This window comes from Melanotaenia boesemani, chromosome 20, assembly GCF_017639745.1.
Source record: "Melanotaenia boesemani isolate fMelBoe1 chromosome 20, fMelBoe1.pri, whole genome shotgun sequence".
Lineage (NCBI taxonomy): Eukaryota > Metazoa > Chordata > Actinopteri > Atheriniformes > Melanotaeniidae > Melanotaenia > Melanotaenia boesemani.
In genome coordinates, this window is record NC_055701.1 from 4968780 (window position 1) to 4986198 (window position 17419).

The following is a 17419-nucleotide window of genomic DNA, read 5'->3' on the forward strand; positions in this document are numbered from 1 at the left end:
GAAGATGACCACAAATACTGGCCTTAGCATTAACTTGTTAGTCTAAAATTAATTTACAAAAATTAAATTAATTTTTCCAACATATATGTATATATATATATATATATATATATATATATATATATATAATTTTTTTTTTACTTTTTAAACTGTCTGCGTGGTCAATATCAACAAAGACTGTGGTACTGTCAGATTTCAAAAACATGTCAAAACTGCTGTTCATTCATCAAGAAGATAGCTCAAACAGAGACTCAATATTCCGAATTGCATTAAGTCTTTATCAAGATTAAATCTGTGATCCAGACTGCAAACAGTTTCTCAGCACTCACTCCCCCAGTAACAAGTTGTGTGTGTCAACCAGCAGAGTTGTCATCTGTCTGTTTCTCAGCATGCCCAGCACTAAAATTCTCTGCCAGCTTTCTGCATTCTGAATGTAGGCTGCTATAAATAATACAAAGCCCTGTGAATTGAGAATACATGTACCAAAAACAATGGTACCATGCTGTTTTGGTAGTGCTAAGTTAACATCATATCATTACACATCAACGAGGAGTACGGTTCATAAACCTACTCTTTTTCTTTAAAATGCATGAATTTTTAACATTTAAATTTTTTATGTATTTATTCTGACCAGAGTTTGTGACATAGGTCTCATGCTCCCTCAACCACTCTTTCACAATCTGAGCCCGATGAATCCTGGTATCATCTTGGATTATACTGACATTGTTGTTTGGACACATAATGTTGCTGAACTAGACCTGACCAACTGCAGCAACTCCAGATCATTGACTGCCCTGACAGGCTTGCACAGTAGACACTAGGAATGATGGCTGCATCACTCCATCTGCTTCTTTTCTTACCCTGATGCTCCCATCACTCTGTAACAGGGTGAATCTGGACTCATCAGACCACATGACCTTCTATTGCTCCAGAGTCCAATCTTTATTCCCTAGCAAATTGAACATGGTTCCCACTACCCTTCATTTTTTTTTTTTAAAACGCATTGGACGGTTCTCAACCCATTTTTAGTCCACATGGTTGTTACTCGTTGCATCAGTTGGGTTAAGTAATGTATTGCCAGCTGAAAGATAATCACCCATGCAGTAATTACCTAATAGGAGGCTCGTACTCACTACTTTTAACTTTGAAGAATCTTTACAACTTAACGTATTTAACATTTCACTTGTTTTTGCCTTTATGATCTGAAAATATTCATTTTCTGACACTTTCATGAACTTTTATTCCATTCCTTGTTGTATCCATACACCCAACATCCACACACTGAAGTTTTTAAAAGACAAAGATGTGACAGTTTTTATAGAATTATGTGTGGCCATCTTGCACTTTATTTGAGAAAGAAAGCACAAATGGGTTCCAACCATTATCAGTGAATGGTTTTATTCTTATTTTTAAATTTGTGACAATTTGAAGGCAAATCAAACAGCTATAACATGAGGATCATCGATACTTAAAAAGCAAAACATTATATAGTTTATTAATGTAGTATAGTGGGATATGAAACACAGTAAGATTTTTTAAAGTTGATGCGTTGACAAAGATAATGTGCATCCATAACAAAGTGTGCAACTTTGAAAAAAGTTGAGCTGTGATTGCAGCTGGCCCATAGTATCTCCACAACTGCAGCTTTTATGTCCCCTGTATGTAGTGGCCAATACGTAAAAGAAAGAACCAGTCAGTTGGTGACAGGGCCATGAGCAGCCGAGGCTCATTGATGCCTGTGGTGAAGAAAAGCTGGCATAGTCTCTTCTCCAATAGAAAAGCCACAGTAGCTGAAAGTGAAAATGTTCATGCTGGTTCCAGTGGAAAGGTGCCAGAACCTGTAGTGCATCAGATTGTGTATGGGGTGGCTACAGATTGGTTGAGGTATCGATGCTGAAACTTACAATGGGTACATGAGCATCAGAAGTGGCTAAGTAGATGATTTGGACAATGTTCCGTTTGGAAACCTTGTGTCCTGCCATTTATGCAGATATAACTTTGATATGTACCTTTGATATGATATGAACAGACTAAATATTCTTCATGACTGATTCCCTGCACTGAGACAATTTTTCTTGTTGGCATTAGCTGTTTTAGCAAGATAATGTGTCTTGCTGCTCTGCAAGAATGTTTAAAGTAGTTTCAGGGAATTGACCAAGTCGGCTCCTGTCTACCTTCACTCCAGAGCTAGACTCCCTGTCGACAGTAACGCTCTGCCAGTGAAAGACGTCTAGTGCTCCCACCACAATGTGGTGCAAAATCAGTAGCTAGACCTCTGATGTCCCCCGGTGGTGGAACGATCTACCAAACCTTTTCCAATCCGCAGAGTCCTTATCCACTTTTAAGAGCAAGCTAAAGACGCACCTGTTTAAGTAGCATTTCCGCACTTAGCTTAACTCTTCTACTCGTCGGAATGAGTTAGAAAGATTTGTCCAGCTCTTTGGCTCAACTCAGCACTGAATAAGCTGCGTGCACTTACACTCAGGGTGATATTGTGTGTTGAAATCATGATCTCGTAATTAAACGAAAGACTGTTATAGAGAAGATTAATTAAAAAAATAAATAAATAAAAGCACTGCTTCTAGCACTACACAACAGCACCAGGGTACAACTGGACTCAGCAGTCTGACTACCACTTGATTATGATGTTCATTCCTGTTTGAATTCTTGCTTGTGTTGTTCCAACTCTCAGATGTAAGTCCCTTTGGAAAAAAAAGCATATAGAATAGAATAGGCCCAAGGTGTTTATTTGGCCCCCAAATTCTCCAGATCTTAATCCAGTCAAGCATCTGTGGGATCCACAGCTAGGCGTTTATTGTTCAGGGCTGTTTTGGTGGTACAAGGGCAGACTTATCAATATTAAGTGGGTATTTAATAATGTTGGGGCTGATTAGTGTCAGTTTCTAGCTTGATGCTTGACACTGGAACAAAATAACATGAGGTCAGGAATGAAGTCAAGGGTTTTATCTGTAATTTATTTTTTATGTTCAATGATAACAAAAGATTTGACCAGTAAAGTCGATCAGGTGATAATGTTCTGACTTGCATCTTTTATTCTATCTATATCATAATTTATATGGACTTTTACTTAATATGAGACCTAAAATGCATTCAGTATTAAGACTGTGAAGTTTTAGACTTGAAGTAGAGTTTGGGGTTGCCTCATCCCTTGTGGAAACATACAAATTAAAACCTAGCCTCACACAGGATATGTACCCCTAAAGAAAAACAGGTCTTCTTTCCATCTAAAAACAGCTAAATATCCAAAGATTTCTACTTCTGAGCTGAATGTGGATAAGGCTGTCACATTTTCCTGTTTAATCTGTAGTGCTTTTTAACATTACTTTGAGAAATAGGAAAATTAGGAGAGTGCCCCAGGAGAGAAAACACTATGCATAACAGTAGAGGTATTTTAGATATGAGAGGAAAAATTTGCCTCTTACGACTTTTTCATTACCTCTTTATGTCACATTCCAGGATAATGGACTGTCACAGTTTAAAGGACTCTCTGTTCATCTCAAGTGGATAAGAATGGATGAGGCATGAGAGCAAGGTTAATTATCCAAAAGCATGATAGTGTAGCTCTCAATTTGGATTCAATATTCACTTCTAATGTCTCCAAATGATTCATCTTTTACATGATCAAGATCCTTTGATCGAGGTGAAAAGGGAGGGCACTGCAGTATTGAGCTACTGCGAGATAAAGTTCAATGTTTCTTTTTAATAGGCATTGAAACTATCCCTAAATTACTTTTGATTCTAAAAAATCTTTAGAACCTGACACACTCTTAGAAGTTACTGAATTCATGATTCAGACTGAAAAACTATCCCTCATCTTATTAAATACAGAACAAGTCTTTTTCACATTGTCCTCCATTTATGCAATTTGTGTCTGTTTAGTGAATGAACTTTTTACATTTTTGTTTTCAAGAAGTAAATTACACACATTGTTAGGAAAATTGACATTCTGATATTTTTTGTAAACATTTATCTTCATAGTAATGCAATTTGATATTGTCATACTAGGTTACATTTAATTTAAGTGTGGTGCCAGACAGAAAGCACTTCTGCAGAACCCAGTATGACAGCTGGTGAAGGTACGTTTAGGCTACAGTCTGATTCCAGGGCAGGTTTATTGAGATGAGGTTAGTTTGGGCTATTGCCTCTGCATTTTAATAAGGAATTAACATATTTTGTCATTGCTCATGTTTTTAAACGTTAATCTTTTGAGCTTTGTTTTGTTATGGAGGAAAATAAAGTTTATTTTTAAAAGACTGACTGACTTCCGTTTAAAATAAAGTTTTTTCTTGTTTCCAGTGGGACATTACGTTAATGCCAAACTGTAGAGCTTATCTTCTGGTGATCGATTCCCTTTGATTTGTTTACTTTGTAGTGAAGGATTTTAGATTTACACAGTGAGATAAATTCATTGTTTTGTTCTCTACATATTCTAACAATGGATTTATGACTATATGTTAGTGGCGATGAGGTTTTGAATAATTATATAGAATAATAAAAATTTAACTAAACACATCACAGTGACAAGTTCTGCTCCAAACCCCCTTTTTTACATGAAATTTCAAACCCAGTGACTCTGGTTGACTCTTTTTATTTTCCATATAAAGAACCTTGATTTGGGTCTCAATCTATGTGATGTCCTCTGGCCCTGCTGGCTGTTTCAGGTTGTTTTCAGCATCAATATAGAGCTCAGACATTACACATCTAAACCCAGCTGTGGACCCCAGGTGTTTACTCTGTGCTCATCCTGACAAGGAAACCAATGCAATTATTCCATTTTCTCTCCAAGCATGTTATAGTCTCATTCAGTTGTGCTCCAACAACTTATTTATTTATTTATTTATTTATAAGAGCCAGTTAGAAGTTTTAAATATTTATGAAGGACCAGAATTTGTGGTATTTTCAGTCAGATTGATATAATTGAAAATATTTATTTATTTATTAATTTATGTTTTTTTTTTTTTTTTTGTTTTTTTTTTTTTTTTTTTTAGCAAAACAACACCTAAATACTTTAGTTCAAAACATACATATTTGTGGTTTATTTTTGGTTTAGACTTCTTAGCTTGCAAACAATATTTTCTTAATAAATGACCCTGTCAGATTAGATTTGGTGATCTCTGTTAAAGTGCTTTTTGTTTTTTTTCTTTTCGCTTTTTCTTTTCTTTGTTTCTTTTTCTGCTGTTTGTTTAGTAGAATAATTCTACTCGCTGTTTTATTGACAAAGGAGAAACATGTTACAGAGCTGCAGTTGTACATGCATGTTGTACCAGAGCTTGTCGGGGTGAAATTTAGTAGAACCATCTTGAAAAAAAGATGCCATACTACATTTTTTACTTTTACATGAAAAACCTCAGATTTAATAATAACTAATGATGCAATTTTGATGATAATAATAATAATAAAATAAAATAAAATAAAAAATAAATTTTCATATATAAATATATTACATATATTATATAGAATAGAATAGAATAGAATAGAATAGAATAGAATAGAAATACTTTATTAATCCCTTCGGAGAGCCCTCAGGGAAATTTGGGTACCAGCAGCAATACAACACCAACAGTAAAGCAGGACAAGCTATATGATAGTTTACCCTAAAATAAATCAGTAATTTGGTATTTCCGGTATTTCTTTCTATATTGCAGTTGTCAATCGATTGCAAAATATTAGGAAACAGCACATGTATTTCCTTTCAGTGAGTCCAATGTGCCATTTCTGTGAACAACTCAGTCTAAATCAAGATCTAGGATCTAGCAGTACGATGCACTGAAGTTAATTTCAGTGCCTTCTGCAGACCAATTAGCACATTCTTTATTTATACATGCTGCAGGCAGATGTGCTACTGTTACATCAACATCAGTCTTTGAATAGTTTGTATCATGCTGTTCCTGTGCTTGAAGAGTGCCTCGTGTTTAAAGTTTGAGTCTGCAAACTGCTTCTCCCACAAAAGCTGAAGTGCACAGATAACGTCAACTGAAATGCATGTTACTTCGTGATATATTTACATTTACAAAATGTTTAATGTCAAAGGATGGATAGATGGTCTGCCCCTCTTTCAGAGCAAAGAGTGGTGCAAAGCGGTTTAAATGACATTTTGAGAAATGAATTTATACCTCTGTGGAGGGAGTGGAATGACCAGACCACCCTATACCCGTGACATTTTGCAGCATTCTCTGTGATGTGTTGAGGGGTTCAAATTACCTATGAATATACAGTATTATTACTCACACATGGAAAAAACCCAAATGTGCTTTGTTTGTCTTATTTGCTGTTTCAGTTGAAAAATCCCCATGCTTTGACAAATGGACAGAAGTTTGAGGTTGTACTCGTGCTTGGGCATCTGCTTTGCACCCTTTCACAATAACTGCAAACTGCAACTAAATGCTTGCAATCTTGTGCCGCGCATTGCATTACACTTACAATATTTTAAGAAATATTAATTTACCTATTACAATAATGTGAAAATTTAATATAAATTATAAAAAAATAAATATATAAAATAAGTGTTCACAATGGACGAAAAACTGGGGAAAGGTTATTATTATTTTGGTTTTCTCCCTTTTAATTCAGCACTATGAACCTGAGAATTTGTCTTGTATTAAATCAACAAGCTATGAAAATACACACATACATTGATTTTGGCCCAGTAAAGAAATTGTTTTTGTAATGTATGCATTTTTTTTTTTTTTTTTTTTTTGACGTACATCAGTTTGCCATTCAGAGATTAAGCCTCACAAGAGCCTTAGTCCAAATCTGTTGACGGCACTATGGGCGTTTAGTACTGGGGTTAAGAAGGATGAATAGGAGCTGAAAGGGATTGAATTCAATCCCAGATGGAGTTCTGCAAAAGTTCACATTAAGAGGCAGCTGCATTTTTAAACAAGGTCTGGTTTATGCTATTGCTTGCCTGCAGATAGGTTTGCAGTGAGTGTTGCTCATGCACAATAGAGGGTAAAAATAGTCTCTCTGGACAGCTCTTGAAAGAGATACACGTGGCCACATTCTGTAGCATCATATGGGCACTTAAGATCCGACACTGTGCAGCTTTTTATCTTTTTGTGTACCACGAAAGTGAATGGAGGACCTCCGGGCAGACAGGGTATTCTATTCGTCTATTCCAGACAATCTGGTTCATTTAGAGGCATTTTTGTGCTCTGTTATTGTCAGCAGATGTCTAATTGAGGTTGAAGGAATTAAACATGAATAAACTAAGCCTTGAGGGAGAACACACATCTCTGGACTGGGATTTATCTGCTAGACTTGCCTTGTTGGATCTTTGCAAAAGTTCAGCGGTGAAGGTTTAATTCAGGGTTGACCACGTGTGCTTGAGGGGTTAGAAAAGTGAGAAATGAAGGGAAAGCTTTCAGCAAGAGGTTTATAACTGTGGAGGTCAAATCAAGGATTCAAGCTCCAGCTGTATGAAATGAAAAATGTGATAGGCTAAGAGTCTAATTGGGGAAAGTGTACCTGTTTGCATGCACAAACAAAATAATTCTATTAGAGAGCAACACATTCACAATGTACCACAATTAATTCAGTGAAATTAAATAAATATATTGAGGTTTTTTTTCTCCATTTTTCTGTCCTTTTTTTGTTGTTTTGGAACCAGCGCAGTCTTGTAAATACCGCAACAAAGCTCCTCCACTCACTTATTGCCCTGATTGGTTTAGGATTTTGTAGAATATGTGCCAACATTTGTGAATTGTTTTTCAGAAAAAATATCATACAAACTATTTCCGAGATAAGTCTGAGTGCAGTCATCACTGCACCTGAAGCCACTGGATCCACTCGCAGATGAAAATGGTTGTCTGGAAGATTTCTGGCTGTCCATTCACAATTATTCTTGGCATTTGAAGTGATTTCTATGCCTATCTTTACCACTAAATATTAGTAATTCTCATACATTGTACCCTTTAACGTAAGCTCCGAATTTTACCCAGCTGCTACATATTATGGACACATGGTTTATGACACAAAATCTTTGATTTAATAATAGATGAATGAAACTAAATGGCAATAAAAGATCATAGATGTATGAAAAATATATTTGTAGTCACTTGCTTTTATAACTTAGAAATGCTTTAAATGCAATACAATTGCAAGAGACTGGCTCCATAAATAGCATGGCTCCAGCACACGGCCATTACGAAAGGGGGGAGGGAGTTATTATTTTGTTAGCGTCATTAAGTTAATATGGTTTTGTTACCTAGATTTATTACTTATAATCAGAATGCTACTGGTCTTATTTATTTATTTTTTTTAAGTATTTTTATTTTCAGTTAAATGACAACAAAAGTTAGTCAGACATTTACTGTCCAGCTCAACCCAAAGATTATGTAGCTTCAGTCTCTACACACAGTGTAATGTCATGGTGGTTATATCAAATCAAACTTTATTTATAGCCACTTTTCATGCAAACAGCATCACAGTGCTTTACATAATAAAAAAAAACATTTCTACGTCTTAAAATAAAACAAGCCTTCACACACCAATAGCAATTTAAAAACACACACCTCATAATGATCTCCTTTACACACACTCACACATGCACACACACACACATACAAAAAACAACAAAATAAAAAAGTAAGAAAAAAAAGCATATTTATCAGCTCATTATACACAGCCTATGTTCTGAAGCACATTCCCGACACTATCAACTTAAAGGATGTGTGGCATCAATGTGTATCCACTGGAACGTATAAGCTAGTGTCAGTTCATGCTGCACCTCATATTTGTCTAAATATACAGGATTTACACAACTGATGGGTGTTTTCAAGGATAATTTAAAGTGACCGCACAACAACGCAATAATGCATGAGGCTATAATATGGCTTGTAAAGGACTTAAAATGCTTTAGCTGTAGCTCTGCACTAGATGTTTACCCTATTTCTACATATTGAAGGTATAGCAGCTGAGGCTGTAGCAATGAGGCACATGCTGCATCCATTGTATTACTAAGATTGCTTCTATTTCATTTGAAAGTAATACATTTTAAGGATACATAAGATTTAAGGTCAGCTTTCCCCACATTTAATCCCAGAGCCATACAAATGTTGACAGTGCAGGAAAATATCCAGAAGCATAATGCTTTGCTGGTGTATTAGAGCTTGGATGATAAATTTGTAGGGTAAAAAGCAAATGGAGGCCAACATTTAAACATTCATTAGACATTTTGTTTGCCATGTACTGCTTTCAGCTCCAAATAGTATAGTCTGTAGATGAAGAGCAATTACATAAATAATGTTGACCTTTTATGCTGTTGTCCATAGTCAAAAGGTTTATAATTAATCAACCATTTACTATAAGAGAATTTCGACACACAACAAATTAATGTCCTCCATTATCATGATGTCAGTTAGCCTAAATAATTTGACTGTAGCAAATGTTGCAACAGATGCTGTTCATGTGGGAGGCATACTTATGGTTTGCCAAATAATCTTACACTTCAGTGAGTGAGAAGAGTGAGAAGAGTCAGAAGCATCGTGCCAAGTGGCTTTTACAACCAACTGCAAGCTGGGAACTTGTTTGAATAATCTGGTGTATAATTAAGCAAAGTGGTTCTTATTAGTTTTTCAGGGTGTGTTTCGGGCTTTGGGCAATGCTGGATTTTGATTATTTTTGATCAAACCACTTAGAATTGCTTGGGGACATTTATTGTTTTGAGTTAAGGAAAAAGGAATAGGATTATATATCAGATGGGCATCCATTCCTTGATAAAATGGAGAAGAATCTGTACTGTCACTCATGTGACAGTGAATGGAATGAAGGAACAATGAAGGGAAAAAAATAAATTGTGCCAACTTGCTGAACTATTCCTTCTTGTGGCTGAAAAATTAACAAGTTGGTGGCACTACAGGTAAATGACACTTAAGTCCGTGCCGGTGGGAAGGAGTGCCTGATAAGTATCTGAACAATCTTGTGGCAGTGCTATAGTGATTGTCAGGGCACGGAGATTTGGGTTTTATCCTTCAAGGAATGTGTTCAAAATACTGAGCTTGATTTTGCTGGATAACTGAACATGTTGACTAGTTTGAGAGGTTCCATGAAAAGTGAAGAGGCTTTCACTCTTCATTCCAAATTGCCAATCCCAAGTTTGTCCCAAAGCTCAGGAGGGCATGATAATTTTGACAAAATTGAATTAAAACTAATATATTGTTAACCAAGAAGCTGATCAATTTACTTGCCTGGCCAACCTCTGGAAAATATCTGTAAAAACATGTTTAGTGTATGCAAACATTTGTTCTCAGTTTAGTTATTACATTACAGCTATTTAACTGATGCTTTTATCCAAAGCGACCTACAATGGTTAGACAGTAGGGTTAAGGGTCTTGTCCAAGGACCCCATTGGAAGGTGTGAACATTTGTCTCCTGGGGAATCTGAAACCCCAGAGAGCTCTGCCAACTGAGCTAACCAGCCACTATGTCTTTTAATTAAAACAAATGTCTACAGCACAAAATGAATCAAATTCACATTTTCAATTGTCAAATTAGAACATAGTCGATATGCAACAAATTAGCAACGCTTCCTTAACAGGTCAGGCTGTTATTCGGGTCATGCTATTGGTGAAGACATATTTAGTTGCATTGCTAATTTCTTCTATCTGTGCTTTTATTTATTCATATATATAGTCAGTCAGTCAGTAGTATTAGCAAGAGGCAGTGCTCACTTATTGCTCTTTCACTTACATCCTCTTGTGAACTAATTGGCATGGAAGTTTTATTGTCTGTGGAGACAGAAGGCCCCTGTCTCACAAAAGATGTACCACTACAGCTGCTCTCAACAGGTTTAGGTGTTATTTAAATCTACTTGAGCTTCTTAGAGAGTCTTAGAGTGAGAGTGCATTAGCTAATTAGCTTCATGTATGTCTCTGGAAGAGGGTTAAATATGTAAAACAGTAGTGAGAGAGTATAGCTTTGTAGAATTTTAAATGAAACAATAGATGAAATGCATTTCAGTCTGAAGGAAGTTCATTAATTTCAAATGTGAGAATACTTCATGGCTTCTTTGCATCACAGAAAATAATTTGCATTGTTGTAAAAAAAAGATTTGTATTTGTGGAAAATAATAGAAGTTCTTTTGCAAACATCCTGTCCACAGATGTGTGAATTCACATCTACAACTACAGAGTCTTGCACGCAGTTTTGTGCTTTACATTTGGAGGTATGTGAAGCACAAAACTGCGTGCAGGATAACAAACTTGATTTACAAACAAAAATTTTTATTTACAGCTGCAAAGTCTTTATGAATTTATATTGAGACCATACTTTCCCTCCTTAGCTAATGCAAATTCTGTCATGCAAAAGGGTTAGTTAAGCCGCGGTAGCTAGTTTTATGATTTGTAACTCCTTGTTTTTGAAAAATACACAGAAAGATAAACAGGGAAGTGGTTTGTGTTAGCTTCATGGATAATGCTAACTTGTGATTAATTTCGTAGTCAACCTAGCAGGTAAAGAACCTTAATGTGTGGGAGCATTTCTGAGAGACCCACAAAATGTATATTTACATAAAAGTTAAGACTAAGAACAAAAAAGAAAGTGTTTAGAAGCAATTTTCAGTAATCAAAATGCAACCTTTTAAGATACTGAAATCTTTAAAAGGTACATAAAAAACAGCAGCTAAGAACTGTACTATATACCTGATACACATCATTGTATAGTGTTGTGACGGCCCCACTTTCACTTTGAGTTTATGTTTCGGGTGCCATCTTTAGTAATTAATGGCACAGGCCAGACCTGGGCCTGGTGTGCGCTGCCTTCTATTTAAGAGCTTCACCAGCCTGAACTCAGGGTGTCTCCCAGGCTTGGGCTGGGTATCACCTGGGTTCCGTGCAGGCAGCATGTTTGTTTTTTTCTGTTGGTTTGAGATTGGTATCTGTTTCATATACATTTCTATACATCCATGCACTGTTTACATCACTGACATAGAGCTCACACATTTTATGTTTTATTCTTAATAAATTTATATTTTTGTAATATACCACCTTGTGTCTGTGTAATGTTTTTGTTGTAGCCATTAAGCCGGGCTGTATTAGTGTTATGATTGTTGTTATGGATTAAGAGTTTTTGGTTTGGTTCTTGTTGAATTTCTGTTAGTCTATTCTTTAGTTTGTGGTATTGGTTGTCTTCTTTCCTATTTTTATTTTGCAGAGTTCATCCACTTGTGTATCATTTTCTATTTACTTCTTTTTCTCTACACACACAGTTTCATTTTACCTCCTCAATACATGCCTCTTGCTGTCTTTTGCTCTCTGCCAGATTGTCATTATTCGTCATTGGTTCCTTGTTGTTTCAATGGCTTCCATGTCCCAGCTACCACTTTGCTCTTTGCCTTAGTTTCTCTGTCAGTCTGTTTCTGAGTTATATTTATTGTTCGTTTCTTTTAAATGTATTTAATTATCCCACCTAAGTTACTCCTTTTTAGCTCTGGGAAAAAATCCTCCATTTTCCTATTCCACCTGCCTAGCCCTGCATTTGTGTCCTTCCTCCAGGCCACACCCTGGCAATTGCGGCAGATTATAGGACAGGATCAGTTATAGTGTGATGCTGGTTAAAGCACTGCACACACCTGCATCTTTTTTTGGCTTTGACTGGCAGCATTTTCTCAAGACAAGTATCGACCAAACATGGCCCATCTTTACATTTTTCTCAGGGCCAGATCTAGCCCCCATAACCTATGCAGTAACCTAAATCAAAGCTAGTTTAGCTTATAAAGCTACTAATACTTGGGCATTGATGGCCCATAAAGCACATGCTGCACATTAAGCCTTGCTTATGAAATGTGGGCCATATCTAGCAAACATAATACCTGCCAGAGGCATAGGTACCCAGATTATGTCCACTTGTTTCATCCTTGAGGACAAGCTGCACTGAAAAGATAAAAAATGTTATGGCATGGAAAATCTCTAGGGTTTAAAACAAGGCCAAATTAGGTGTTGGTTAGACCATTTTGATTTGCAGATAAAAGTAACTGTGTATGGAAATTAATGAACTTGCACAAGCTATTGAACATCCATAAAACAATATGTGCTACAAAATGCTGTGTCAAACAACAAAAACAGACATGCCACATAACTGAGATCAGTAGCCCTCAGTGTCCTCAGTGACACATGATGGCAAAAGACAAGCAGTAATCATCGCCATTGCAGCTGGAGTGGCTCCATAACATTCTCCATCCACAAAAAGAAGAATCAGATAGCAACTGACCTCAGCCCTAGTGCTTGAAATCCCACTACTGCCATAAGAGGCTTTTCTGCAGACTAGAGGAGGGTGAATAGGGATAATTTAATGAAACATTAGACAAGAGCCCTCCACAGGCATTTTTTTTTTTTAACAAATTGCTTCTCTCACTGCCAAGCTTTGCTCAGTTTTGGTTGCCTTAAGGAAGAGCAGAATAGAAACAGCAGGGAAGAAGAGCAGTTATTCACCTGCAGCACTGGGGAGGTGGATGTAATGACGCCCTTCTACCACAGAAATGTAAGAGGATGTTGTACTGTTGGGGGCTGGACCTCTACTGGAAAAAAAATATATTTGTGGATTTATTTTTCAACTGGATTAAGTATGATGCCAAGCTTTTGACTTCCAACAAGCATGAGGAGTAGTCACACTTCTTCTTACCCACACTTACCTACTGGCATAAACAAGTCATTACATTATTCCTGGACCTTTTTCGTGGCAGTGGTAGTTGAGTGGATGTTGGCAAGTTCCACGAAAGTTGTTTTTTCATAGCATCATAGAGAACATTCACCTAATGTTGCCTTTTGGGCCGATCTTGAGGTTGGGCTTTAAGGCTGTCTGGAGTAAGACTTTGAATTGGCTTAATGAGATTTTCAGGCACATGACTTCAACTTCACGTGGTGAGAGATTCAGTCCAGCGTAGCGGATATACTAACCCATGCATAAGCCCCTATTTGTTTCTGCTGGACTAGTATACAGCAGGGACATGGCTATTCTTAATAATGAATGCTGAGAAGGTTTTAGACATTAGGGTTTGCATTGCATTAAGGATTTTTTTTCTGTCTTTTTTCACAAAGTCAGAGTGGTGACTAGCTTGATATGTGTCCTAAAGTCAGATCTGATCATTGGGATCAACTGATTTGCTAAAACAGTGTTTTAAGTTACAGTATGTATCATTTAATTTCCCCATCAGTTTGGTATATTGCAGGGATCCCCAACTCCAGTCCTCGAGGGCCAGCATTTTGCAGTTATTAAACGCTTCCCTACTGCAACACATCAGATTCAAATAAAATGGAAATCCAACAGCTTGTCAATTTCTGCATAAGTCTATTACTGACCCATTCATTTGAATCTGGTGTGTTCCTGCAGGGACACATCCAATTCCTGCAGGACACCAGCCCTCGAGGACCGGAGTTGATGAAATTTCAGCTTAGCCAAAGATGAATTTCTCTGGTAATGGTAAGCAGAAAAAAGATGTGTATTATGTGGTAGACACAGTAGAAAAGTACTTGTCAAGCCAGGTTTTCCAAATTTAAATGTTATTGGCTTGAGTTGATCAAACAGCAAAGTGTCAAAATTAAACCAAAGAGTGACTGAAATAAAAAGTGAAGTTTGAGGCTGAACTTGGGCTCAATGTATGAGTCAGAAATAACTATTGTGGATTTTTTTTTTTTTTTTTTTTTTAACCTTGTGGTGAATATAAATGCCCTGGTCTACAGTTGTTTTTTGTTGTAAAAAAATGTACCAAAATAGACAAGAAAATCATGTTCCAAAATCAACAACTTCTATTACTTCACAAATCGTGTTCTGCATAAACAACTTCAGCTGTAACGGGTCCTGTCTGCATATCTTACACTTATACAAGAAGCATAAACTGCACTCTGGATAGCTTTTTTTTAAGTTTTTAACTTTGAGTTTAACATGTGACAAAATAGAAAGCACAATTATCTCTCCACTTCAGGATGTAGTGGAGACTTGGACTATGGCACTGATACTCACTTCGGTCCTACGAGGGCCGCAATCCAGCAGGTTTTCCATGTATCCCTGCACCAACACACCTGAGTCAAATTAATGAGTCATTGTGTAGAACCTGATTGGCTGTTAGAGCCACCTTATTTGACTCAGGTGTGTTGGTGCAGGGATACATGGAAAACCTGCTGGATTGCGGCCCTCGTAGGACCGAAGTGAGTATCAGTGGACTATGGAGATGATAAAGATGATTTTTTTTTGTACTATTTTTGTCATATGTAGACTTGGGACTTTGTCTGGTTGTGGTTTCCAGAATATGACTCACAAATGTATTTGTCTGGATTACTCTGACATTTTCATAACTTGAGATAAATCGCCCCTGAAGTAAATATACTTGAATTGAACTAAACCCAACTTCGATGACATAAATAAATATATAAAATAATATTGATTGTTAGCACAATTTTTTGTATTTTGGAATTTGAAATGGACTTAGTTTGGAGCTCTTTTTCAGTTAGTGGGTCAGTTTGATTTGTACTGTTTTGCACATTAAATGGATCAGGAGATTGTTGAGGTGCATTCACACCAGGATGGTCTTGGGTCTTGGTTTGATTGAACAGAAATGCTGAGAAATTTAGAACTTTCTTATGGTTTGTTTTGCTTTCACACAATATTTTCCTAAAATCTGACCAAAACACTTCCAACTGTTCACCCAGGGTGTTAACGGCCCCAGGCTGTGGCATTGCTGCATGAATTAACATTTTGGTTGCAACCAGGTGATTGGCTGGCTGTCTGGATCCCCTCTGCAAGTAGCTGGCCGTGCACCCGCCTGCGATTGGCCCAATCATGTGCTGCCCACCTGGGGCTCCACTATTTAAGCATGCATTAGACAATCATTCAGGGCAGCTGTCTGAGATTAGAGCAGCTTCTCCTTGTGGTTCTGAGTTGTGAGCATGTGCTTAGGTTTTTCTGAACTGTGTCACTGAACTATTTCGATTGTAGAGGTTATTGCTTGAGGAAGTCCTTAGGTAGGCCATTTGGATTTTTTTAATTGGCCCCAAGTTTGTTAAATTCCACAATCACTAGCTGTTTATAGGTGCTAGCATGATGTTTATTTATAGTGGATGCAGTGGGTTTTATTTGTCTTTTGTTTTCAGTTTGTGTTGTTTTGCTTTTATTCCTAGTAAATTAATAAACCATTTTGCCTTGAACTATAATTTCCAATCTTTAATGTTGTCACCACCTTTTTCCCTAGCTGAAACCGTGGTTGTAAAAGGAGCGATAGTGCCCAAAACTACAGGAGAAAACCTGGTTCAGAACCAAAAATGGAGTTGGCACATTCATTGCATGTAAACAATGGATTAACAGCTAATTTATGCAGTCTTTGTTTTTCACTTTGGTGTTCAAGCTCAGTACAGTTTTCACAAATTACTGCCCAGTATGAGCACCAGGTAAAGCAGCGAGCTATTCAGCATGTTGCTCTACAACACGCTCTGTCACTTCCTGTCTTTGGTTGACTTGATGGTCTGTTTGCTTTTACACTGTTGAAAGTGAACCAATACCCCTTGGTTTTCAAGCAGACCAGAGCTTACTACTTTAGTCTGCCCCGGGTTGCGAAAAAAAAAAAAAAAAAAAAATTAAAATGAATGGATCTGGACCTAAAGAACTGCCAAACAAATGATGCAAATGATGCAAATGATGCAAGGATTTTCTCTGCAGAGTAAAGCCATATTTTGTTTTACCTCAGCCCTTGATCAAAAAACAAAAAAACAGGGTTTCTGCTGGATGTCATTGAGAGCAATGACAACATTGGGGCAACATTGAGAGGTTGAGTCCACTGTGGCTCTTTAATTTGTCCCATCTTTGTGTCACCATGTTACAGGACTTCATCAAATAAGAGACGGTAGGCAAGCTGGTTGGTTTGTGTTAATGTAAAAGTATAGGCCCTTTAGTATGAGAGGCCCCTTGAGAGATAATTTAAACTTTCTCACACATATACTACAATACTCAGACACACTTGCTACTATATTCACACACACATGCTACTATACTCACACACACACACCACTATACTCACTCACACATGCTACTATACTCACTCAGACACGCTACTATACTCACACACACACACCACTATACTCACTCAGACATGCTACTATACTCACACACACACACCACTATACTCACTCACACATGCTACTATACTCACTCAGACACGCTACTATACTCACACACACACACCACTATACTCACTCAGACACGCTACTATACTCACACACACACACCACTATACTCACTCACACATGCTACTATACTCACTCAGACACGCTACTATACTCACACACACACACCACTATACTCACTCAGACACGCTACTATACTCACACACACACACCACTATACTCACTCACACATGCTACTATACTCACTCACACATGCTACTATACTCACACACACACACCACTATACTCAC

At 37.1% G+C, this 17419-nt stretch overlaps 1 protein-coding gene across 1 annotated transcript in view; it reads left to right on the forward strand.

Annotated features, from left to right (window-relative positions):
* The window catches only part of LOC121630803 (leucine-rich repeat and fibronectin type-III domain-containing protein 2), a 169422-nt gene that overhangs the window by 35672 nt on the left and 116331 nt on the right, over window positions 1–17419 (forward strand). The window lies entirely within an intron of this gene.